Source organism: Schistocerca serialis, chromosome 12, assembly GCF_023864345.2.
Source record: "Schistocerca serialis cubense isolate TAMUIC-IGC-003099 chromosome 12, iqSchSeri2.2, whole genome shotgun sequence".
Classification (NCBI taxonomy): Eukaryota; Metazoa; Arthropoda; class Insecta; order Orthoptera; family Acrididae; genus Schistocerca; species Schistocerca serialis.
The window spans coordinates 37,915,393-37,940,802 of NC_064649.1; the positions used below are offsets into that span (position 1 = coordinate 37,915,393).

At 43.9% G+C, this 25,410-nt stretch overlaps 1 protein-coding gene and 1 pseudogene across 1 annotated transcript in view; one reads left to right on the plus strand and one right to left on the minus strand.

Annotated features, from left to right (window-relative positions):
• LOC126428061 (short neuropeptide F) overlaps window positions 1-25,410 on the minus strand; it is a 586,585-nt gene that overhangs the window by 552,713 nt on the left and 8,462 nt on the right. The gene's annotated exons all lie outside the window — the stretch shown is intronic.
• Window positions 16,155-16,272, plus strand: LOC126428523 (5S ribosomal RNA; annotated as a pseudogene).

Genomic DNA, 25,410 nt, shown 5'->3' on the forward strand with positions numbered 1-25,410 from the left:
CACTGACATGAACAACTGTAAAGTCAAACATTTGGGGTACACATGTTCTTTCCGGTGGGGAGAGTGGTGAGGGGAGGGTGGGAGGGTGGGGGGGGGGGGGGAGGGGTAGCGTGGAGGGGAAGGAGGAACGGGTTGATAACAGGAAGGGTATCCGGTCACTTTTAAACTAACCACGCCAAAATACGTTTATAAAAGATGCTGACCATCCGCAGATGCGGGACAAAGGCACGAGACAAAGAGCAAGAATCCTGAAAAACATTTATAGTTGAATACCAAATATCCTAATTTTGTAGATTTTATTATTTTCGGATTATTCACCCACAGATTGAGGAATAAGTTCAGGAAAAGTTTGAAATTACGTTTAAGGTTTGTTGGGAGTCACTCTGCTCTCATTATCAAACACTGGGTGAGTATATTGTGGGTGATTTGTTCTCCATTTTAATCAAAAGCTAGTTTTTCACTCATCTCAATGTTTATGACGTCATATCTCCTAAACTACAGGGTGCGTCAAAAAAAATGTCTACACACTTTGAATTGTTATAGACAGTTTATTTCCCGTTCTACAAGGTTAAATATCTGTGAGAAAGTAATGTTATGTTTCTTCAACAGGTGGCAGCAGTGACAAGGAAGTAACTGCAACATGGCGGACGTGCGTTTGAGCTTTGAAGTGCGGAAGCAGATAATTAAGTGGTACTGTGAGTTTGAGAATGTAGCTGCGGTTCGAAGACAGTGGAGAATTGAGTATGGTACAGAACCACCTTCAAGGTTAACGATTACACGTCTACGAGACAAATTCGAAATTCATGGAACAGTGTGTGATGTGCATAAAGGTCGATCAGTGCGACCTCATACAGCTACAAGTAATGATTCCACAACTGGGGTCTTGGAACTGTTTCGGCGTTCGCCTCAAAAATCTTCAAGGCAAGCGGCACGTGGGAGTAATGTAAGTGCTGGTAGTGTGCTACACATTCTCAAGAAAGGCAAGTTTCGTGTGTACATCCCAAGGCCGGTGCAACAGCTAAGTGACGACGATCCAGATCGAAGGTTAGAATTTTGTGAATGGGTTCAGGAGATGATGAGACGCGAACCGGGATTTATGGGTAGCGTAATTAGGTCGGGTGAAGCCCAATTCAAACTCAATGGAACTGTCAATAGGCACAATTGTGTGTACTGGGCTGAAGATAATCCTCACATTGCAGTTGAAAAGGCTGTGAATTTGCCTGGTGTAAATGTGGTGTGGTTTGTCTGCAAGGGGACTCATTGGGGCTTTCCGCTTTGAAGGTACTGTTACTGGAGAAACGTACCTAACAATGCTTGCTGACTCCATATTTCCTGTCATTCGTGCATTATACGGTAATGATGAGTTTTATTTCCAACAAGATGGCGCCCCGCCGCACTATCATAGGGACGTAGGAGCATACCTGGATCACAATGTGTCAGGCCAGTGGATAGGACGCAGGGGACCAATCGAGTTTCCAGCACGCTCTCCAGACCTCACGCCGCTGGATTTCTTCTTATGGGGCACAGTAAAAGATGAGGTGTACAAACGTAAACCACGTAACCTGGACACACTTTGGAACGAGATTCAGGCGGTGTGCGCAGAAATCTCGTTGGACACTTTGGTATGATGTCCGGAATCAGTGGTGACTCGTACTCAGAAATGCATTGATGCTGAAGGCCACCAGTTTGAACATTAATCACATTTGAAAAGTACATTTATTTTTCCAATTGCACTTTAAGCTTTCCATTTCCAGAAATTTAACATTGTAGAACTGAAAATAAAATTTCTATGACGCTTCAAAATGTGTATACATTTTTTTGACGCACCCTGTATGTGTGATACACCCTGTATGTGTGATACAATCGCTGGTAGAATCAGTGGGGCTGTAAGGTACACTGTTTTCAAAATGTGTTCCGACGACGAAGATTAATGGTAAGGCAGTAATGAATTAAAACGTAGTGCCTGAGACTGAAGTTATACAGCGTATATGTATTAAGCGACAAACTTTTTCCATTTTGTTATTTTGTCTGTCTAGGAGGCGGTAATTTCAATAAGAAAAATAATTGGGAAAATGCGTGTAAAGTATGTCGGGAATTGCTAAAGTGCTCTCACTCTCAAATAGTGGACGAGTACAGGCCCGAGAAATTGAGCGCCGTCAGTTACGCTGGCTCAGCACACATTCACAGTTTACAACTTCGATAACTGACTTACTGTGCTACATCTTTAGCGTAAGATTATACCGTTTAGTGAGTATTTTGTGACATATTATTATGTGGCAATGAAAGAGTAAAAATAAAATTTTTGTTGCCCCTGAAAGGTAATGGGCAACTGGAACTTTGCACCCTTTTGAGTATATAGTAATATAGGTAAGGTCGGGCCAGCAGTTCAGCTGTTTCCTTATTTTATATCTACATATACGTCTACGTACATATTCCGCAGTCCACCATACAGTGCTTTGCAGTGAGCATCTTGTACCAGTACAGTCATTTCTTTTCCTGTCCCAGTCGCAAATGGAGCGAGACAGAAGCGATTGTATGCTCTCATACGAGCCATGATTTTTCTTTTCTTGTCTTCACGCTCTTTACACGTTGGTGACGATAGAGCCATTCTGCAGCTTCCTACAGACGATGCTTCTCTAAACTTTCTCAACAGCATTCTGCAAAAAGAACGCTTTTTTCCTCCAGGAATTCCTACTCGAGTTCATGCAAGATTTCCAAGACACTCACATATTGACCAAACGTACTGGTAACCAGTCTAGCAACATTCCTACATTCCTTTGAACTGCTTCACTGTCTTCCTTTAATTCGGGGTGGTGTTCATTCCGAACGCTCCAGCAGTACTCAAGAATGGGTCCCACAAGTCTTTGGTACGTTGTCTCCTTTATGTGTGAGCTGGACGCCTCTAGATTCCTTTCAATAAACCGAAGTTGGTCATTCGCCTTCCCTACAACCAATCATGAGGCTGTCACACACTCAATATGTATTGCCCGATACTGAATGCTGCACTGTAATATTGACAGTCTGAAACTGGCATTAACAGTCAGTGCAATGTGTTGAATTAGGCTGCACAGCTTTGAAAATATCGGAGCTCACAAAAATTAAGGTGCATTATATCATACTGTATAGTGGTGATATTACACAACAGAAGCCAGTTCATGCCGAGACAACACGATTTGAGGACATGTAAACATCTGACACTGCGACTCTATATAAATATGAATACATTAGGAAATACAGATGAAAGGAATCATGTGTTGAAGTGCGTTCTGTTCAGCAGTGTTGTTATACACCTGTCAAAAAAAGTTTTACATCACCTCTGCCACGAGAAGTCCGGAAACTGTACAGATATTTGGAGAAGAGATCAACATAAACATCATTTCCACCCTTTTTATTTCTCATGAAAACCACACATTGCATGTTGTACCACCATACAGCGAAACCATCGGAGGCCGTAGTCCAGATTGCTGTACACACCGGTACCTTAACACCCTGTAGCACGATCTCTTGCGCTGTTGCATGCCTGTATTCGTCTGGCATACTATCCACAAGTTCATCAAGGCAATGTTGGTCCAGATTGTCCCACTCCCTAACGGCGATTTGGCGAAGATCCCGCAGAGTGGTTGGTGGGTTACGTCGTCCATAAACAGCCTTTCTCAGTCCATCCCAGGCATGTTCGATAGTTTTCATGTCTGGAGAACATGCTGGCCACTCTAGTCGAGCGATGTTGTTATCCTGAAGGAAGTCATCCATAAGATGTGCACGATGGGGGAGCGAAGTGTCGTCCATGAAGACGAATGCCTCACCAATATGCTGCCGATATGGTTGCACTATCGGTCGGCGGATGACATTCACGTATACTACAGCCGTTACGGCGCCTTCCATGGCCACCAATGACGTACGTCGGACCTACATAATGTCACCCCAAAAACAGCAGGGAACCTCCACCTTGCTGCACTCGCTGGTCAGTGTGTCTAAGGTGTTCAGTCTGACCGGGTTGCCTCCAGACACGTTTCCGACGATTGTCTGGTTGAAGGCATATGCGACACTCGTCGGTGAAGTGAACGTGATGCCAATCCTGAGCGGTCCGTTCGGGCATGTTGCTGGGCCCATCTGTACCGCGCTGCATGGTATCGTGGTTTCAAAGATAGACCTCACTTGGATGTCGGGAGTGAAGTTGCGCATCATGCAGCCTATTGTGCACAGTTTGAGTCGTAACACGACGTCCTGTGGCTGCACGAAAAGCATTATTCAAGATGGTGGCGTTGCTGTTTGGGTTCCACCGAGCCATAATCCGTAGGTAGCGGTCATCCACTGCAGTAGTAGCCCTTGGGCGGCCTGAGAGAGGCATGTCATCGACAGTTTCTGTCTCTCTGTATCCCTTCCATGTCCGAACAACATCGCGTTGGTTCACTCCGAGACGTCTGGACAGTTCCCTTGTTGAGAGCCCTTCCTAGCACAAAGTAACAATGCCGACGCGATCAAACCGCGGTATTGACCGTCGAGACATGGTTGAACTACAGACAACACGAGCCGTGTACCTCCTTCCTGGTGGAATGACTGGAACTGGTCGGCTGTCGGACCACCTCCGTCTAATAGGCGCTGCTCATGCATGGTTGTTACATCTTTGGGCGGGTTTAGTGACATCTCTGAACAGACAAAGGAACTGTGTCTGTGATACAATATCCACAATCAATGTCTATCTTCAGGAGTTCTGGGAACCGGGGTGATGCAAAACATTTTTTCATGTGTGTGTATACGGTACCTTATCAGTAATAAGCTGTAGAAACATTCGACGAAAGTCAGTAAAATAACACTGTAACTGTCTATTTGTTCGTTTCAGAGACTTGCACTACTTATTACACACGACTACCTACCGACCCTCTTCAATAACATGACTGATTCGTTACAGGTTTATAGGATACTGGAAAGTGAAATCCTGCGACTACATGAACAGTATCTTATCTGTGCGTACAAAGTGTAACGAAGTTCACCAATTCGTTGAAATATTCCTCGTTCGTCCATAAAAAATTTCGATAGTCTTCCGGCTCCACTGAAAGTTATGCTAGCTTGTTAGTATTTCGATGGGCAGAACGCCTTCCATGCGACTTTGTCGCCAGTTTCAGCTTCCTCTGCGTTCTCTTTCTTCAGCTCATAGCGACTGTACTCGCAATAAATTCCACATCGTCTGGCACAAACATGTTCGTAACAAAGCGGATACGTCTCGGGCATAAATACTGCGCAAAAATGTTGCGATATTATTTGTCTTGTACTTTTGTGCAGTGTACTAACGTAATACTGTTCTGTCAGTAATTGTGGCCATGTGAGGACCCTTTTACTCCTAGATATGTAACAGACTTGGCTGTGTCAAAGACCACGCCACTAATACTGTAATCGAACATTAATAGCTGTATTTTTCGTACTCTAGTGCATTAACTTACATTTTTCTACATCTAAGGCAAGTTGCCACTTATAAGTGGAGACAGAAAATCTATCCACGTCATCACATGTCCTCTTACAGTGTCTCAAAGACGAAACTTTCACATATACTATAGTGACATCAAAAAACAATCATGATTTCTGCTATCCTTATCTATGAGATAGTTATTGTATCAGTATATGTATGTAGAGAAGTCATGCAGACAGGATAGAGATTTGAACACTGGAGTTCCTAAATATGAGTCTCCAGGTGTAAGAAGATAGATGGAATTAGTAGCTTATTTGCTAAGGGACCTGTTAGTAGTTAAGTTGGCTTTGAAACATGTTACTACAAGGTAAAAATTGTCATCAATCGTAGGGGCACACTAATAGCAGAATAAGTAGAATATTAGCTTGGTGTATGTTCTTAGAGGTTTTGTCTTGCATTTTGGTATTCCAGTTTCTACTCTTTTATATATCTGTTGCCATTTTTTATTTTTAGTTCACTCTTGCTATTTGAATTTACACATTGTCATTTTGTCAATTGGAGATGGTGAGTGGAGGTGTGGACACCAGAAATGGAGTGCCACGTGGAGAAATCCCAAAATTTTCGACATATTCTTCTGTTTCAATGCAGTAGATTTATGAGGATAATGCCTCTGGATAGAATACAGCAAACAAAGGATTTTTATCGTTTTCAGGAGGACACTTCTCACCTTTGTGGCTCTCTACATTCAGTAAAACTTCCAGGGTTTGATGAAGATCGTTGTAACTGACTAAGTCACAATGACCCATGTCATTGTACTTGAGAACGGGAAAATGTAATGAATTGTGATTTCTCCACCCTCGTGCAACATTTCATGCAATGGGGGAGGTTCAAACATGAGGTGTATGAACACTGCATGCTCCAAGCCAAAACCGCGAAACTCAGCAGGTGGCCATATGTGCATCTCAGTTGGCTCATCATCAACTACCTCCTGAACAACAACGACCATTCGCGTGGAGTATCGTGGTGTTTGTATGCTAACACAAGGAAAAGAAAGGAATCGTTGAATCCAAAGAAGGAGCTCCCTACACAAAGACGTGCATGCATTCTGTGACGGTACAAACCCCCGTTACTAGATAAATATTTCCAGTACGCAAGGATTGCTTTGTGGAGAGCGAGCGAGCTACATGGTGAGCGATTCATGGAAGCGTGTGTCGCGCCCCCGCGAGATTTGCAGCGGTCAGTCTCCGCGGCTGGGCGACCACGTGGCCTGCAGCTTGGGGCACTGTTTGGTTTTTCGCGCATTACGCGAATACTATGTAACTTACGGTGAAGAGCGATGCGGGATTGTGGTGAGCAATATGCACTTTATTTATGATCGATCTTTATTTCCAGTCACGAGACGCAAAAGTTATAGTAACCTCAAAATCGGTTAATATCATGAATACTGAAAGATTAATAAAAATAGTAAATAACAACTTACATGGATGAGCGAGCACTCATTAAAAACGTTTCGTCATAGCGGATCGAGTGCCGTAGTCATATGTTAAGATTCATGAATAATTAATCCCGTAAAGACCAATAAACAAAGTTTGAGGGAAAATTGTTTATAAAATTCAATAGAAAATTCATGACGTAAAGAACGGCACTATATAATATTTTGGGTGGCATCACACATATTTTAAACTAGTTAAGTTATACTACACACTTAACTTGCAATAGTTTTCATTGTTTGCAAATTATTATTAACACTTATCGCCCATAGTTAATTAATTATTGTAGATGTGAAGATTTTGAGCAGCGCATTGTGTAGATCGCTATAGATTACGTGTAAAAACGGTGCTATATGCAGTTCTGTGTTAAAACTTTGCAGCACATATGTCAACAAACAAATTTGCGCCAAGTGGTGAAATTTTGCAAAAACTGTAACTTGATTTATGGAGATTGAATAATCCTAGAAATTAATGTAACATAGTAAATAAGATGTATTGTTTAGCGCTGTTCCGATGGTGTACTTATTTCTGTCGAGGGATGTATGTATCAAAATTTTTAACCTTAACTGGTGAAACTGGTACTTGCATAACCAGGAGGTTGAGATCCTAGCCTATATAAGCGAGCGGCCATCTTGACCAGGGGGTCAGTCGTTGGTCAATCGTTTTGGAGGGTGGGTGGCGAGCAAGCCCACGTGGTCGTTTGAGAATTCTTTTTCGCGCCGATTTATTTCGACAAAGAGTATTGTTTAATAGTGCAAGTGTGCAAGCATATATTTGGTGAGCTGGAATGGCTACGATTATTTGTGTGAGTGCTATTTACGAGGTATACATCGTCGTAAGTGAACATGTGGCGAACTGTGATTTCGCACCAAAACTGCTAGAACGAAGAGGACAGTGGGACTTATGGTTCTGTTCGAATTGATTGTATAACTTTCGATTATAGCAGTCTACATTACTGCTATTGGGGGCTCGGAGTCAAATTATTATTAAAGTAAAACTGTAAACCGTCTCACCAGTGATAATTTGATTGTGTGAAAGAAATGGACAACGCCAATAAATAGTGATTGAACTGTGTCGTGAAAAACGGATTTTAATATAATAATCGCCTAATTCTTGTTCCCTAGCATAAGCTGTACTTATGTCTGAGTGAATAATTAATTCAAAACTATAACAAATGCGCGGGTGTGGAAGTGTACTAATGCACCAAGTGTGGAAATCATCCCCTGAGACTCACGTGAGAGCCAAAATTTGCAATAACATTTTAAGCAACATTTGTATATGACATTTGTGTGAAAACGCTGCAACTACACTACTTCTTCTTTATTTTCACTGCCCTGTCGCAATGCACAAAAGATAATGTTATTCATCTTGTGTAACAGCGATGGTGTTGTGTACTACGGTTTGCTTCCTCGAGGTGTAACAATCACTGCTGAAATTTATTTTCAACAAATGAGACGTCTTGCAATCCAAGAACAGCCACCAGGTAAGACTGTGTGAAGTGATGCTACACCACAATGACGCCCACCTGCATTCTGCTACAATGACAAAAAAAAAAAAAAAAAAAAACACTATACAGGCATTCGATTGGGAAGTCATTCTGGACCCACCTTATTCACCTGATCTTACGCCCTCAGATTTTCACCTTTTCCATTCTCTATCGATCATCCTTCAAGGCATCTCCTTTCCGGATGGAAACGGGAATCACACCAGCATTGGCAGACTGTTGCAAATTGTGAAGGAGAAATATTATTGATGACCAAAGTCTCTTATTTGTATCTGTTGTGTTTGTTAATCTTATGGGAAAATGTGATGAACTTATGCAGTAACCTAATAGATAATGTGGGATGGCGTGGATATTAATAAATTAAATTATTAGCCCAAGACAGGAAGAAGTAGACAGTAAAAACCAGTCTGCAAGAACGATGAAGAGAAAGAAAGAAGAATTATATTAGAAAGCGTGTCCTTCAGGTGCTGGCGTGGAGGAACAAAATTGGGGACACCGTAAACGTGTGTAGACGAGCATCGAAACGTGGCAGACAAAAGGGGAGGGGTGGGGTGGGGGGATCCCCTGGCTTTGAGGTGGGGCAGCGACACGCCTGACTGGTTCTCAGACGGTCACTTCTGCCGCCTCATTGGCCAACACACACTGGGCTTCCCAAAACAGCAGCAGCTCGCGAGGCGTTCAAGGTCGTGCAGCTAACGTGGCGGAGAATTCACACAGCAGCTGTGTGTGTGTGTGTGTGTGTGTGTGTGAAGCTACACAGCAAAGCATTTCGCTGCTCCCAGCAGCTGGTACAGGTTCACGGCGACAGCTGGTCCATAGAAACCTGTAGCAGCTTGAGAGGCAACCAGCCCTCTACTGTGAGTATGCTTCACAGAAATAGGAGATTGTATCAGACAGCAGACTGTATCGACAAGTCTAGCCTTAGTGCCGGCACCTGTCGCGCCAATGTAGTGTGAACTATAGAGCACGATTTTGAATCAAAAGAATGGTGTCTGTTGGAGTGGCAACAAGTTATCTGTGCGTCGGGAGTTTTTTCAGTGAACGAACTTAACTTTGCCGTGTTGTATTTTTGTTTTTATGTAACTATACATTACGTTTTCATCGCATATTTAGACACAACTGCTGATATTGTCTGTATTGCAGGATGCGACAATGTGTAGCCCAATTAATAACAATGGGAAAAAATGACCACAGTTGTATGTTTGAGTTTTATCAGAAAAAGCGATTTCATGTTCTAACAGACAAAAGAAACAGGCTAAAAATATATTGTGAGGACGTTATGAGATGTAAAGTATAACACTATAACGCTTGAAGCAATTTCAGCCACACTTTGAACCCAAGTTGTTTCTTATTTATGCTGATAATACATCGTATTTGTTTTGATTGTATGCAACCAATCATGCAATTCCCCATTGTGCCAACTTTTTTATCTCACAGTAGCCATTGGCTATGGCTTTAGTTATTTGTTGGATATATTCAAATCTCTGCATTCCTCCATGGTTTTTACCCTCTACAGCTACCTCCAATAAAACGGAAGCTGTTCCCTGATGTCTTATCACACTTCCTAGCACCAGGTCCATTGCTACGGTCTTCTCCACAGACTGCTTTCGTCGTCGACGCTCTTGAGAACTTTAACTGATCAGTGCACTTAATCTTCAGCAGTCATCCATAGCACCACTCTTCTTGCACTCAATTCTCTTCTTTTTAGGTTGCCTCTCAGATGAAGATTCACTATCATACAATACCGAACAGACTTACATCCTTAGAAATCTCCTCCTCAAATTAAGCCATATGTTTGATACTAACAGGCGTCTTCTGTCCAAGAACGTCCTGAATGCCTGTGTTAGTCTGCTTTTTAAGTACCCCTTGATTGGTCCGTTACTTGTTATGCTTCCAAGGTAGCAGAATTCATCCTTATCATCCACATCGTAGTCTCGAGTTTTGATGTCAAGTTTATTACTAATCTCACTTATTATTAGTACATTCTTCAGTTAACTCCCAAACCATATTTTATACTCATTAGATGTATTATTCCATTGTCAGCTTTGGTGACACGAGATCACAGGGCCCTGTGATCGACTCCCGGCCGGGTCGAGGGTATCCTCCACTCGGGACTGGGTGTGTGTGTTATCGTCATCATCACTTCATCACCATCGGTATGCAAGTCAATGAGGGGGCGTCAAATATAACGGCTTGCAGCAGGTGGTTGAATATCCCAGACCCAGAAGGGGACTTCCTGCCAAAAGTTCCAAACTCAGAATTCATTTCATACTGTTCCATTCAGCAGTTCCTATAGATAATCTCGTTTCGCTGTGGACAGCAGTGTCATCAGCAATCCTTTTTTTGATATTCTTTGACCCTCAGTATTAACCACGATACTGAAAGTTTATTTGTTGGTTGATGTATACACTGATGGGAAAAATCTCAGCTCCCAAAAAAATTAATGTGCAGTAATGAAATTTTGGGAATACTTTTGTCTAGGTGACATACGTAAGTAATTAACATGGGTTAATGTCTGCACAATATAAGCCATCGCAAATTTGAAATGCTGGTACTTTAATAACGAGTATAACCACCACAATGTTTTATGCAAGCATGAAAACGTACATGCATTGCACTGTACAGATTGTGAATGCTAGTTTGTGGGATGGAATTCCATGCCTGTTGCACTTGTCAGTCGGTAAGGAATGGTTAACACTGTTTCTGGATGATGCTGGAGTAGCCGATCCATGATGTCACATATGCTCAACTGGAGACAGATCTGATGATGAGACAAAATATCGACACACTCTAGAGAAAATTGGGTTACAACACCGGTATGTGGGCCAGCGTTTTCCTGTTGGAAAATGCCGCCCTGAATGCTGCTCATGAATGGCAGCACAACAGGTCGAATCACCAGATTGACTTACAAATCTGCAGTCAGGGTGCGTGGGACAACCACGAGTGTTCCTGCTGTCCTATGTAACAGCACTCCAGACGGTAACTCGAGTTGTGGGTCCAGCGTGTCCAACATGCAGGCAGGTTGGCTGCAGGCCCTCAGAAGGCCATCACTGGCACCGAGGCAGAAGAGATTTTCTAAATCGACACGGCGTCAATTCTTTCCTCCACTTCGCTGTATACTATTTCTGTCAGGTACTTGGTTGCAGGAGCTGTTAACCTGATTGCGTGAGAGTACACGCACTTATCTGGAATTGTTATCTTCGAGACTGTGCGGACGGTATTATTCCGAAATTTCGGTGACATGTCTGCGGTCTTATTGATTATATGCACTAACTGGAATAATTGTTTGAATGGCACTTACCTAAATCATCATCATCATCATCATCATCATCATCATCATTATCATCGCTATCATCATCATGATAATAATAGTCCTTCCAAGAACTAACTATTGCCCGTTTCGAACTCACAAACAAACTCATTCCCTTCTTTTCCGAGGTCTTTTCAAGTCGGTACGTACTTCGTGGTCTTTTGGGGAATTCAGTGACCTGACGTTCTCATGAGATGGTGTCTCCGAATTTCTTAAAGTTTCCCGTATCGTTGTAAGACTTCTGAAGATGATTCTTCCATGCCTTCTCCCTTGTTTCTTCACAAGTCTTCCAAAGACTTGTCAAACTGTCACTAACCCTGAATACCCTATGTTTTCCAAGACATCCCAAAACAATCCTGGCCATTACAGGGGGACAGAAAAGAAAATACCTCCGTGAAATGCTTGGAGTAACTTCAGCTATTGAAATATTACGATAAATTTGCTGGAGATACTACACTATAATAATGTATATTATATTTATTCTTATAAAAACATGCCAGTATAGTTAGCTACATGCTCCGTCGATCATCTGAACGATTCTGTTGTCGGTAAGATGTGGATGGAGTTACTTTACAGGATATGATTACTGGGAACATACTACACCTACATCTATACTTCTGCACATTACAGAGTGTGGCAGAGGGTACTTCGTGTACCTGTGTCGCTCTCCCCTTTTCCTGTTCCAGTCGTTTATGGTTCGCGGGAGGAACGATTTCTGGTAAGTCTTCGTCTGGACTCGAATCTCTCTAATATCATCTTCATGATCTTTTCGCGAGATGAACGTAGGAGGAAGCAGTATAGTGGTTGAGACTTCTAGGAATATGCCCTCTAGGAAGTTTAACAGTAGAGTAAAGGGAGGAATGAAAATCTCAACCATGGCCGGGATTCGATCACGGGATTCCTGCTCACTAGGCAGATGTGCTATCCACAGTGGTTTCGCGCTGCTGCACGGACTACCCTAGCATGCTTCCTTCCTCAGTCTAAATTCCCATTCACGCCTCAGTGCACTTAGTATTCCTCTAATTTTCATTCTGCGCTTCAGTCTCCTTATAAACATCATAGATGTTAAGGTCTCTAGAACCCTGTAGTTTCACTTTGTTAAAGCATCTAAGCCTGTGTTTCATGCAGGATGCCCCGTTTCGCTCGATGCTGAGCCTCACTCGATGGAGACCCTCTGCAATGCTGTTCGATTTTAGGGGGAATAGCAAGAGGGCTGAGGCCAGAATGGGAATCTGGACTGAGGAGGGAAACGTGCTAGGGTAGTCCGTGCAGTTGTACAAAGCAACTGTGCGAGGGCAATGTAGTCGTTAGCGCACCTGTCCAACGAACAGGAGACCCTGGTTAGAATCCTGGCCGTAGTACAAAGTTTCGTTCCTATCTTCAGTCTGCATAAAAACATCCCATACACTCTGGTTTTTAACCAGACGGAGAGCGTCGCGATGGGAAGCCCATTAGCTCCAGATACAGCCAACCTCTTCGTGGAGTACTTCGAGAACATCGCTCTGGACACGGCTCCTGCAAAGCTTAGTTGCTTTTATCGTTACGTCGACGACACATTCGTTGTCTGGCCTCATGGGCGTGAAGAGCTGGGAGAATTTTTCAGCCACATCAACAGCACCCATGATAACATCAGATTCCCTATGCAATTAGAGGTAAATGGTGCCTTGCCTTTCTAGACGTCCTAGTCCGCCGGTAAGAAACTGCATGTCTCAGTGTTTATTGGAAACCCACATACACAGACCGATGTAGCATGCTACTAGCTATCACCTCCCTACGCAGTAAAGTTTTCTTCTGAGGGCATTGGTGCATCGAGCGGAAGCCGTTTCAGACGCTGAAAGCCTTCCGGAGGAACTGACACACTTACGGAAAGTCTTCAAAGGAAACGGCTACAACAACCGCCAGATTTCGCAAGCCATCTTGCCGAAGAAGCATAAGCAGAAGACGTCCGAGGAGGGAACGAAGAAGCTTACGTTCTTGCCGTTCTGTGGCTCAATAACAGGAAAGATTAGCCGGCTTCTAAAGAAGCATAAAATCGATAAGGTTTTTAAGGCATCGGCTCAAATTCGACAGCTAATGAGGCCTATGGAGGACGATGACTCAGAATGCCAAGAGTATATAAAATGCCGTGTGGATGTGGACAGTTCTATGTGGATGTGGACAATTCTACATCGGACGGACAGTGCGTACTATTGAACAGCGCTGTGTGGAACTCGAGAGATGTTTTCTATGACGGTATCTTGAGAAATCAGAGGTGGCGGAACATGCTTTAGAAACGTGACACCGCATTGCATTTGCCGAGACACCTGTTATTACGCGGACTACTATTTTCTGGGACAGTGTTATAAAAGAAGCGATAGAGTTAAAAATTTCTGAGAACAACCTCAATGAAGACGGCGACCTGCTGCTAAGCACAGCTTGGAACCCGGCTATCGGAAATCTGAAGCGGGCACGGAAAGCGCGCAATGAAAACATTATCGTATTCGGCGCTGGAGCAAGCACCAGTGACGTCACTGAAGACAGTGCGGCTATATGTAGATGGCACCAATCATTCGACAGTCACCACTTGACAATGGCAAAGGAGAACTCTGTCGAGAACTCGTGGATTTTAAACCACTGGACGCTGCTGGAGGCCCCAGAAAAATCAAGAGTGTACGTATTTGCAATACGTTATATTTCTTCATGCTGAGGGTCAACTGCATTAGTCGAACTAAGCGTCAAACCTCTCCAGCTCTCGCTGCATTTCGATACAATTTTCTAGCGTCGTGACTTCTCTGTATACCACAGCATCGTCCAAGAACAATCTTAAGGAACTTCCAACGTTACCTACTATGTTAATTATACAGAGCGTGCAAAATTATAACGGGACGCAGAGAATACTCCACTGAACAATTTGAGGTAGGGAACCTCTTGTCGGAGAAGCCAGCTTAAGGAGATATGGAAGTAAACTTGTCTACCGCTTTGTCTAGCTTTACTGTTTTCCTGCTTATTTAAACTAGCATTTGTACAAGTTTGCACGTGCTGTTTATTTACACGTACATTCTTTATTTCCTGCAAGGAAACAAGGAGGACGAGCCTGATTACTAGGGTGTCATGATGCAGGTTCTGTTTACCTTACTTGTCCATGGCGTGGCACTGTTGTATCGTATTTACATTGTCCCATGACAGAACGTGCTATGAATCAACGACAGACCCATTCATTACTCAGTGGTATTCAGAGACGTACAGCACAGTACGATGGAGCAGTGCCGGTACAGCTTCACAGAACTCACTGACATGCACATTGTGTATGGGGAAGTACGTTGCAGTGCTCTCGCTGCTGAAAGGCCGTACAGGGAACGATTTCCTAGCAGGCCTAATCCGTAGCGACGAGTGTTCATTTCTCTCAATCGGCGAAAGCGGGAGACTGGTTGATTGGAAAGAAGGAACGAGGGACCTGGAAACATGAGAACGACTCCCACCCCCATTTTGATCAGGAGGTATTGAAACGTGTAGCAGCGGACCCCACTACAAGTATTCGTCATACTGCACGTGAAACGGGCGCTGCACATACCAGCGTGTGGCGAGTACCCCACGAACAACAAATACACCCATATCACTCACAACGAGTCCATCCAACGCTTGTGACTGACTTTGCACCAAGGGTCGCATAGTGTCAGTGGTTACTGCCTGTTTACTGACGAGGCCTCATTTGATCGCGACGATATTTCGAACAGCAGGAATAGCCATGTGTGGGATGAGGGAAAATCCTCAAGCTGTATAGAGTCATACCATTCCTACTATCTCCTTAAGCTGGCTTCTCCGACCCCAGGTTACCTACTTCAAATTGTTCAGTGGAGCGTCCTCTGTGTCCTGTTACATTTTTGTACGCTCATACGGAGACACCCTGTATATTGTGGAAAGTAATGGACCGCCCCTGGGGCACGCGCGAAGACACCTCTCCATTGAGGACATGCTGTGTCATATTTGCTAGAATCCCTCCAATCCAACCACACAGTTGGTTTGATATTCCACACGCTCGTATTTTCATTCATTAGGCTCCGGTACAGAACTATACAGACGTAGACAAGGAACACGGCAAGTACCTAGGCTCCTTTATCTCCTGTTTTCTGGGTATCGTGGATACACAGAGCAAGCTAGGTTTCACACGATCACTGTTTTCAGAGCTCACGTTGATTCCTACAGAGGAAGTTTTCGGCCGCCAGAAATGTCCCAATACGCGAGCACCCATAATTTTGTGCGTCTGTTCGATGACTCTTCTTGGAAACGGCAACGACCTGTGCTTTTTTCCAATCATTGGGAATGCTTCACACCTCTATAGACCTACGATAGACTGCTGGTGGAACAGGGAAAGCTCTTCCGCATACTCTGTGTAGTTTCGAACTGGCATTTCGTTAAGTCCATTGGCCTTTCGTTTGTTGAATTTTCATTTGTTTTTCTAGGTCATTAGGCAACCGCCTTGCCGCAGTGGATACACCGGTTCCCATCAGATCACCGAAGTTAAGCGCTGTCGGGCGTGGCCAGCATTTGGATGGGTGACCATCCGGGTCGTCATGCGCTGTTTCCAGTTTTCTGGGTGCACTCAGCCTCGTGATGCCATTAGAGGAGCTACTCGACCGAATAGTAGCGGCTCCGGTCAAAGAAAACCGGAAGAGTGTTGTGCTGACCACACGCCCCTCCTATCCGCATCCTCAGCTGAGGATGATACGGCGGTCGGATGGTCCCGATGGGCCACTTGTGTCCTGAAGTAGCAACTATCTTTTTCATAACGTTGTGACATTCCCTTCTGGATTTTCCATTGTCTGAATTAAAATTTTTGTATGAAGAAACAAGCAGTCTTGGTTGCAGTGTTAAATTTTTTTTTGTTATTAACATTGCAATCAAGACTGCTTGTTTCTTTATATCATCTATACTGGTTGCTGTACCAACTTCGGAATGAACTGGAAAAGGTTTTATGATTTCTTAGTCTCAGTCATGCACATCTTTTGCTAAACTAAAGACTTCATTCTTTTTCCTGTATGACAGAAACTAAAGTGAGTCAGTTTCGGGAATGCTTTGATTACACAGCGCATCTATAGGATACGACAGTACGGATGATCGCATCAAACTGAGCAAAACAGAGAAAAATCACAGCTTGCGCCTGTCTCTGCGAAGAATAAGATCGATCCTAAGAAGAAACATTCGCTACCTGATGCCGTGACAATGACATATGACTTGCTTTTTTCTGTTTCTTTCTTTGCGAATTCCCCTAATGGCGATGTCAGGCAGAAGAGTGGGCGAGGTGACGGAAGGCCTCAAAGTTGCTCCAATCCCGGCCGGCGCGGCCAGCCGCCCTTCTAGAAGGGTGCTGCTAATACACTGCTGCCCTTTAAAATAGCGACACCTCCACGGCGGCTTGCAACCAACGCCAAGGCAGCATGAAGCGTACTACATGGTTGCATATGCAAATGATTCGAATTTCAGCACAACTACACTAAGTAGGTGATAGTAAAGCCATCTACATTATTTATACACGGAATGTTTAGACAGCAGGTTTGTAATTCAGTCCCCGAGATGTTTCAGCAAGATAACGCAAGACCTCATGCTGATTGTTCTGGCCTACCATGATACGGACAGTGTTGGACGGTTGCCCTGGTGAGAACGCCTCCATGTCTGTCACCCACTGCAACCATTTGAATTTTGTTTGTGAGCAAATCAAGCTGCTCCACGCATAACAAGGTGAAAATTTTACCGGCACTCGTCGGAATTCGACAGCATAATGACTGTGGCATTCCAAGACTGTGGTTCGTCGTTCCAAGATAGTGCTGCTCGCGTCGGTTGGGATCCCAGCTGTGATGTGCATATGGAATCAATGGAGAGTACTGAATGAAATTCAGGATCTCAATGGCCCACGCGACTAGCGCTCGAGAGGACAGGTGTATAGTTCTCTTAGGTATGGAGGATCGTACGTCACTTATTTTGATGCAAAAAAATGTGCATGTAAGACAAGTATCGACACGAATAGTGGGGCAGCGTCTAGAGCACCACTGACTGTCAGAATGGGGACAGTTGCAGTTTCGCTTGATGCTCTCTTGCAGTTTTGGCGTCTAACGATAATACTGAAAGCAGGAATGAGTCTGCGTACCCTGCCATGATGGGCGTATCTGTGTGTCGTGGCTCCAAAGAGAAGGAACACTACCACATACCATTCTTCATCGTCGTAGAGGCCCATAACTTGGTGAGATTGTGACTGTAGAGAAGAAGATAAAGTGAAATCTGGCAACAGAGGAAAGGCAGTATCAGAAAATAGTGTTGTCGTAACAGTCAACAGCCTGAAGACCTATTTATTACGCCTCTTCGTATTAGTCCATCCTTTGTGAGCCTTTTCATATCCGCATAGCTTCTGTAAGCTACATCCATATGTTCCAGTTTCCCCAGTTTGCTGCAGATGTGTTAGTGGTACTGTACAAAAGATTTTGGAGACAAACAGTGCATCTATCTTAAATTGTTCGCAGATGATGCTGTCGTTCACCGCCTAGTGGTCATCAGAAGATGAAAAGGAATTACAAAATGATTTAAACACCTCTGCATGAAGCGAAAAATGGTAGTTGATCATAAACAATATAAAAGTGAGATCCTTCGCAAAAAAAAAGGGGCAGGAAATTTCACTTAGACGATAAAATAACAAATTTAAAACTTCCTGGCAGATTAAAACTGTGTGCCGGACCGAGACTGGAACTCGGGACCTTTGCCTTTCGCGGGCAAGTGCAGAGCGATAGAGCACTTGCCCGCGAAAGGCAAAGGTCCCGAATTCGAGTCTCGGTCCGGCACACACTTTTAATTTGCCAGGAAGTTTCATATCAGCGAACACTCCGCTGAAGAGTGAAAATCTCATTCTGGGAACGAATTTAAAGGTTGTCTATTCAGCTAAATACCTAGGAATTACAATTAATAGGGCGTGGTCAAAAGTAAAAGGTTCGAATTCGAAGAGTTCGTCCTCAAGTGGAGTACCCTCTGCTTCAGCACGACAACACCACACCACACACGAGCCCTGCGCCATCTGCAACAATCCGACCCCTTGGATTCACTGCCACTGATCAACTTCCGTGTAGTCACGACGTGGCCATATCCCATTCTCATCTGTTTCCAAAACTTACAGAATGCGCTCGAGGACTTCACTATGACAGTGATGAAGCAGTGGAAGCAGAAGTGAGGTTTTGGTCTCGACCACAAAGTAAAATATTGTACAGTGACGGATCAACAAACTGGAAATATGTTGGTCGTTAGGGTAGTTAATAGCGTTTTGTTTCAAAAGCTTTAAGAGTTTTCACATGAAAAATAGTAGGCAGTACTTTTCGGCATGTCCTCGTACGAACGACTTAAACTGAAACAATCACGTGGACAATATTGAGGGTAAGGCTAACGGAACGCTACGTTCTTTTTTTTTTTTTTTTTTGCATCACGCTTAGCAGAAAATGCGAGAGGTCTACCGAAGAGATTGCCTGAGCTACGCACGTCCATCTTCTTCTGAAATAATGCTACGCGATGTGGGATCCTTATCTAGTTGATTTACAGAGTATATCGGAAAAGTTCAAGGAATGGAACCTCTTTTTGTATTATCGCGAAACAGGGCACAGTGTGTCACGGATGTGATACGCGAGTCGTCGTAACGATCATTAGAACACGTGCTTTTCGTCGCGGCGAAAAATCTTTTGGCGAAATTCCCAGCATCAGCTTTCTCCTCCGATTGCCGAAATGCTTCGTTGACTTCCTAAGAAGAGAAATGGCAATCATATCAACACAGCGTAGATCAGAGCTCGCACGCGAAGATCAGAAATAGTCTGAAAGTAATTCTACGGATCCTCTGTCAAACACTTATTGCAGAGTAATCATGTAAATGTAGACTCGACGTAGTTTGCTTTACGTAGACTCGTACTTCTCCAGACCCAGAACACACCACCCGCCAGGTGGGTTTTTATCTGTGTTCTCAATCCGCCCGTTCACAATGCTTCCGAGGGCTGCACAGGTGGATATAACCAAATACGCAGGCTATCAAACTCAGTACGCAATTAATCCTAAAATGAGAGAATGTTACGCGGTATCCAGAAGGAACTTTTACGTAATGCTGCGCAATCGATGTCGTGACGCAAACACTTTTAAAAAGTTGTCCGACTGCCGTCTGACGCAAATCTGGCTGAGATAAGCTACAAAATAGTAATTAATAAATATTTGTACGTGTTAATATCTCTTTCGTGTACAAGATGTTTCAAGGAGAATATTATATAAATAACATAAAAAACTACGTCTACAAAAGTGTAGTGTGTTTAGAGGAGGAAAAAAGAAAAGACTTGTTCTATGTCACAGATGTGCCGTTTCCGCACTAGGGATCTGTTAAGATTTTGACGCTTGCGATATTCTGAAAGATTGCTCGAACTGTTGCGCATTTTAGAAATGCTGCAAATGTCATCCGTTTGCATTAATGGACAACTGGCATCTGCGTGCTAACGATTGTCTACCCCTTTAAAACAACAAGCTGTTTCGAACGTAATGGCTGCAGCTTCAACCGAATGGACAACTACCTCTTCTGGAGTGTCTGTCGGTGGCTTGTGTACCAAAAGCTTCATTTCTTCTCCACAAAAAGAAATTCAAATCATCGCAACATCTGTGAAACAAAATTCATCACACGGTAGTTTGTGTACCGTCTCTAAACATCACCACATTTGTATCTCCGTCTTCATGTACGTGACTGCTCAGTAATTCACACTCAAGTGCGTAGTAGAGCGTTCGACAAATCACTTTCACACCATTTCTCTGCCGTTCCTCTCTCAGCGCGCGGGAAAAACTAACACTTAAATCTTTCCGTGCGAGCTCAGTTTCCTCTTACTACATTACTATGATTACTTCTCTCTGGGTAGATTCATTTCTTACGGACAATTATCGGTAAGCCGGCCGCGAGGGCTGAGCGGCTCTAGGCGCTGCAATCCGGAACCGCGCGACATCTACGGTTGTAGGTTCGAATCCTGCATGGATGTGTGAGATGTCCTTAGGTTAGTTAGGTTTAAGTAGTTCTAAGTTCTAGGGGACTGATGGCCTCAGATGTTAAGCCCCACAGTGCTCAGAGCCATTTGAAGCATTTGAATTATCTGTAAACAAGTTCGTTTAAGTTGACGCCCAAGTTTTGATATCTACGGGGGGAAAGCTATAGGAACCTGACCGTCCGTTCAGCATTACTTTCCTGAATTCTGTCATCATACACTACTGGCCATTAAAATTGCTACACCACGAAGATGACGTGCTACGGGCACGAAATTTAACCAACAGGAAGAAGATGCTGTGATATGCAAATGATAAGCTTTTCAGAGCATTCACACAAGGTTGGCGCCGGTGCCGACATCTACAACGCGCTGACGTGAGGAAAGTTTCCAACCGATTTCTCACACACAAACAGCAGTTGACCGGCGTCGCCTGGTGAAACGTTGTTGTGATGCCTCGTGTAAGGAGGAGAAATGCGTACCATCACGTTCCGACTTTGATAAAGGTCGGATTGTAGCCTATCGCGATTGCGGTTTATCGTATCGCGACATTGCTGCTCGCGTTGGTCGAGATCCAATGACTGTTAGCAGAATATGGAATCGGTGGGTTCAGGAGGGTAACACGGAACGCCGTGCTGGATCCCAACGGCCTCGTGTCACTAACAGTCTAGATGACAGGCATCTTATCCGCATGGCCGTAACGGATCGTGCAGCCACGTCTCGATCCCTGACTCAACAGATGGGGACGTTTGCAAGACAACAACCATCTGCACGACGTTTGCAGCAGCGTGGACTATCGGAGACCATGGCTGCGGTTACCCTTGACGCTGCATCACAGACAGGAGCGCCTGCGATGGTGTACTCAACGACGAACCTGGGTGCACGAAGGGCAAAATGTCATTTTTTTCGGATGAGTCCAAGTTCTGTTTACAGCACCATGATGATCGCATCCGTGTTTGGCGACATCGCGGTGAACGCACCTTGGAAGCGTGTATTCGTCATCGCCATACTGGCGTATCACCCGGCGTGATGGTATGGGGTGCCACTGGTTACACATCTCGGTCACCTCTTGTTCGCATTGACGGCACTTTGAACAGTGGACGTTACATTTCTGATGTGTTACGACCCGTGGCTCTACCTTTCATTCGATCCCTGCGAAACCCTACGTTTCAGCAGGATAATGCACGACCGCATGTTGTATGTCCTGTACGGGCGTTTCTGGATACAGAAAATGTTCGACTGCTGCCCTGGCCAGCACATTCTCCAGATCTCTCACCAACCGAAAACGTCTGGTCAATGGTGGCCGAGCAACTGGCTCGTCACTATACGCCAGTCACTACTCTTGATGAACTGTTGTATCGTGTTGAAGCTGCATGGGCAGCTGTACCTGTACACGCCATCCAAGCTCCGTTTGACTCAATGCCCAGGCGTATCAAGGCCGTTATTACGGGCAGATGTGGTTGTTCTGGGTAGTGATTTCTCGGGATCTATGCACCCAAATTGCGTGAAAATATAATGTCAGTTCTAGTATAATATATTTGTCCAATGAATACCCGTTTATCATCTGCATTTGTTCTCGGTGTAGCTATTTTACTGGCGAGTAGTGTACAAATGGACGTTTCACGCTCGCGTACCGATATACAAGGGGTACGTCGGTAATCCTTTTGTAATTTTTAGCATTCCATACCACAATAGGATTACTTTGCTGCCGTCTGTCTGCCTGTCTGTCCGTTTATCAAGACCCCTTTTCTTCAGAAACAGGTAGAGCTATCAAGTGCAAATCTATGTCACATATTAAGGTCTACGGTCCATTTACCATGTAGAAAGTTTCAGCTTCAAAGTAGAAGCAGTCATTTTCGATACTCACAAACTCGTCATCAAAATCCACAGACTATTCCCCGTGGACCTAGACTCATGACTTCTGGCAATAAGCAAACCTTCACAGCACAAGCTACGAAAAAAAATCTGAATATAGTTATTTTATTATTACTTCATATAAAAGTTTTTGCCACTTCAATTTTCCAATTCTAATCGTACTGTTTACTATAAATTGCCTATTGTATTGAAAGACGCTTCGGGTTTTCTGCCGGGTCCTAAAATCAACTCGATTCAATATTTCGGCGATCAAGTTCTCAGCGGAACTCATCAGCAGAAGCAGCGTTCTCCTGAAGATGTATAACAGCTGGATCGCCGAATTATTGAATCGAGTTAATTTTAGGACCCGGCAACAAAACCGAAGAGACTGAGAAGACTTATTAAGCCGGGAAAGCCTGCGATTGCCTACCGTATACTAAATCTGCATTACCGTTTGGGCTGTCTGCTGTGGCTATTCCAAACGTGCATAATTGAATTTCACTTACTTACGAAAACGGATGGGGCGAGAATGGACACAATGTCCATACTAGGATATATATTAACGCAGCTTACGACAGAAATCCAACCGTTTATTTCAAACATATTAATTTGTAAAATGTCTGGAATCTTAGGAACTGATGTGGTTTTCAGAAATAGGTAGCGAGATTCACGAGGAAGATTTACGTGTATATTTTACAATACGTTTCGTGCTTAATGGCTGAGCTGGGTTGAAGTCCCCTGCCACTGTGTAAACGATGCCTTTGCCATCTAGCGGTGACTGCCCGAAAGCCGCGCAGACATTCTATGACCAGGATGTTCCAAACTAAAGTAATACTGGTAACTGATGCGGGATTGCGCTTCCATTATATCAGATGTCCATCGAAGCATTCCACAGAACAATTCGACATTGGCGTAACAACAATAGCCTACTGCCCTGCTGTACCGTTTTCTTCTCTGGAAACTTCCGTCATGTATTACTAGGAATCACAACAGAGATGAGAGCCGACGAAGTCAAAATATGTACAGTTACCATTTAGCATAGCATGTTAATGTAACTCAACATTACTAAAATAGACTGGAACGCCAAAGGCATGTGTATTCAAATACAGAGATATGTAAACAGGCAGAATAGGGTGTTTCGGTCGGCAACGCCTATATAAGACAAGCGTCTGGCGCAGATGTTATATCCGTTGCTGTTGCTGCAATGACAGGTTATCAAGATTTACGTGAGTTTGCACGTGGTGTTATAGTCGGTGCACCAGCGATGAGACACAGCATCTCTGAGGTAGCGATGAAGTGGGGACTTTCCCGCACGACCGTTTCACGAGAGTATGGTGAATATCAGAAATCCGGTAAAACATCCAATCTCCGACCTCGCTGGGGTCGGAAAAGATCCTACGGAAGTGCAACTCTTCCGCATATTGGTGCAGATTTCAATGCTGGGCCATCAACAAGTACCACCGTTCGAACCAGTCAACGTAACATCATGGATATAGGCTTTCGGAGCCGAAGGCCCACTCGTGTACCCTTTACGACTTCGCGACATAAAGCTGGGCCCGTCAACACCGAGTTGGACTGTTGATGTCACCGGGCCACAACTGGTTTGAAGAACTTTCTGGACAATTTCAGATAATTATTTGGCAGCGTATATCAGCAGACATGAATCCATCGAACATTTATAGAAAGTCAGTTGGTGCACAAAATACTGCACCGGCAATAGTTACGCAATTATGGACGGCTATAGCGACATCACGGCTCAATATTTCTGCAGAGAACTTCCAACGACTAGTTGATTTCACGCCACGTCTAGTCGCTACACTACGCCGTGGGAAAGGAGATCCGATACGATATTAGGAAGTATCCCATGACTCTTGTCACCTCGTTGTAGTATTATTTTTGGAAGAACCTTCTCAATTACAACGACTAAACGAGCTGAAACATCCCGGCAAATGCTAACTATATACCCATCTACAATTACAACCCATTACCTTAGCCGATCGCAGGCCATTTAGTTATCTTCTGAGTTATCCAAGTACGACTCACGAGTCGTCCTGACGGCTTTACTTTCGACAGCGCCTCGTTTTCCACAATCCAAACTTCACAGAATCCCTCCGGCATATATAGCTAGCACTTCAGCAAGAAAGGATATTGCCTCTGCTTAACAACATCATCTGAATATTTGTTTGGATTATATTGAAACAACTGTGTCTCTGCAAGCATGCGATGTTTCATTCCAGTTAATGAATACCATCAGATCCTAAAATATTTACTATTCTCCCTGAAATAGCCTGCGTTTCCTAAATGCCTGTTACCTACTAATAATTGTCCTGTGGCTTACGTACAGCCTGTGGCATTATTTCCAGAAGCAATTTTCACTCTGCAGCGGAATGTGTGGTGAACTGGAACTTCCTGACGGATTAAAACATTGCGCTGCAACGGGACTCGAACTCTACCTCACTTTTCCGAAAACGAATTACTGAATATAAGCAAAACTCGTACGAACGAAAGTCATGACTGAAAACCGATTTTGAATCTATTATGTTGCTATAGGATGAATGGTAAATACATGCAGTAACATAGATGTTAGACGAACATCCAGGAACCATTCCTAACACACAGCGGAAGTAAATACGTTACATGATATGAAACCGAAAACATTGTTTCCATGTTGTAACTCGTTTTCCACCTCTCTTCACAATGACATTAGCCTTGGCAAACACACAGAAACAAAATGTAGCAGCATTACGTGAAAAAGTTTTCTTACACGAAATGTTCGAAATGTCGTCCTGGTTAGTTTGGTTAAAAAGTACAGTTAACTTGAATTTATTAGGTTGACTGGC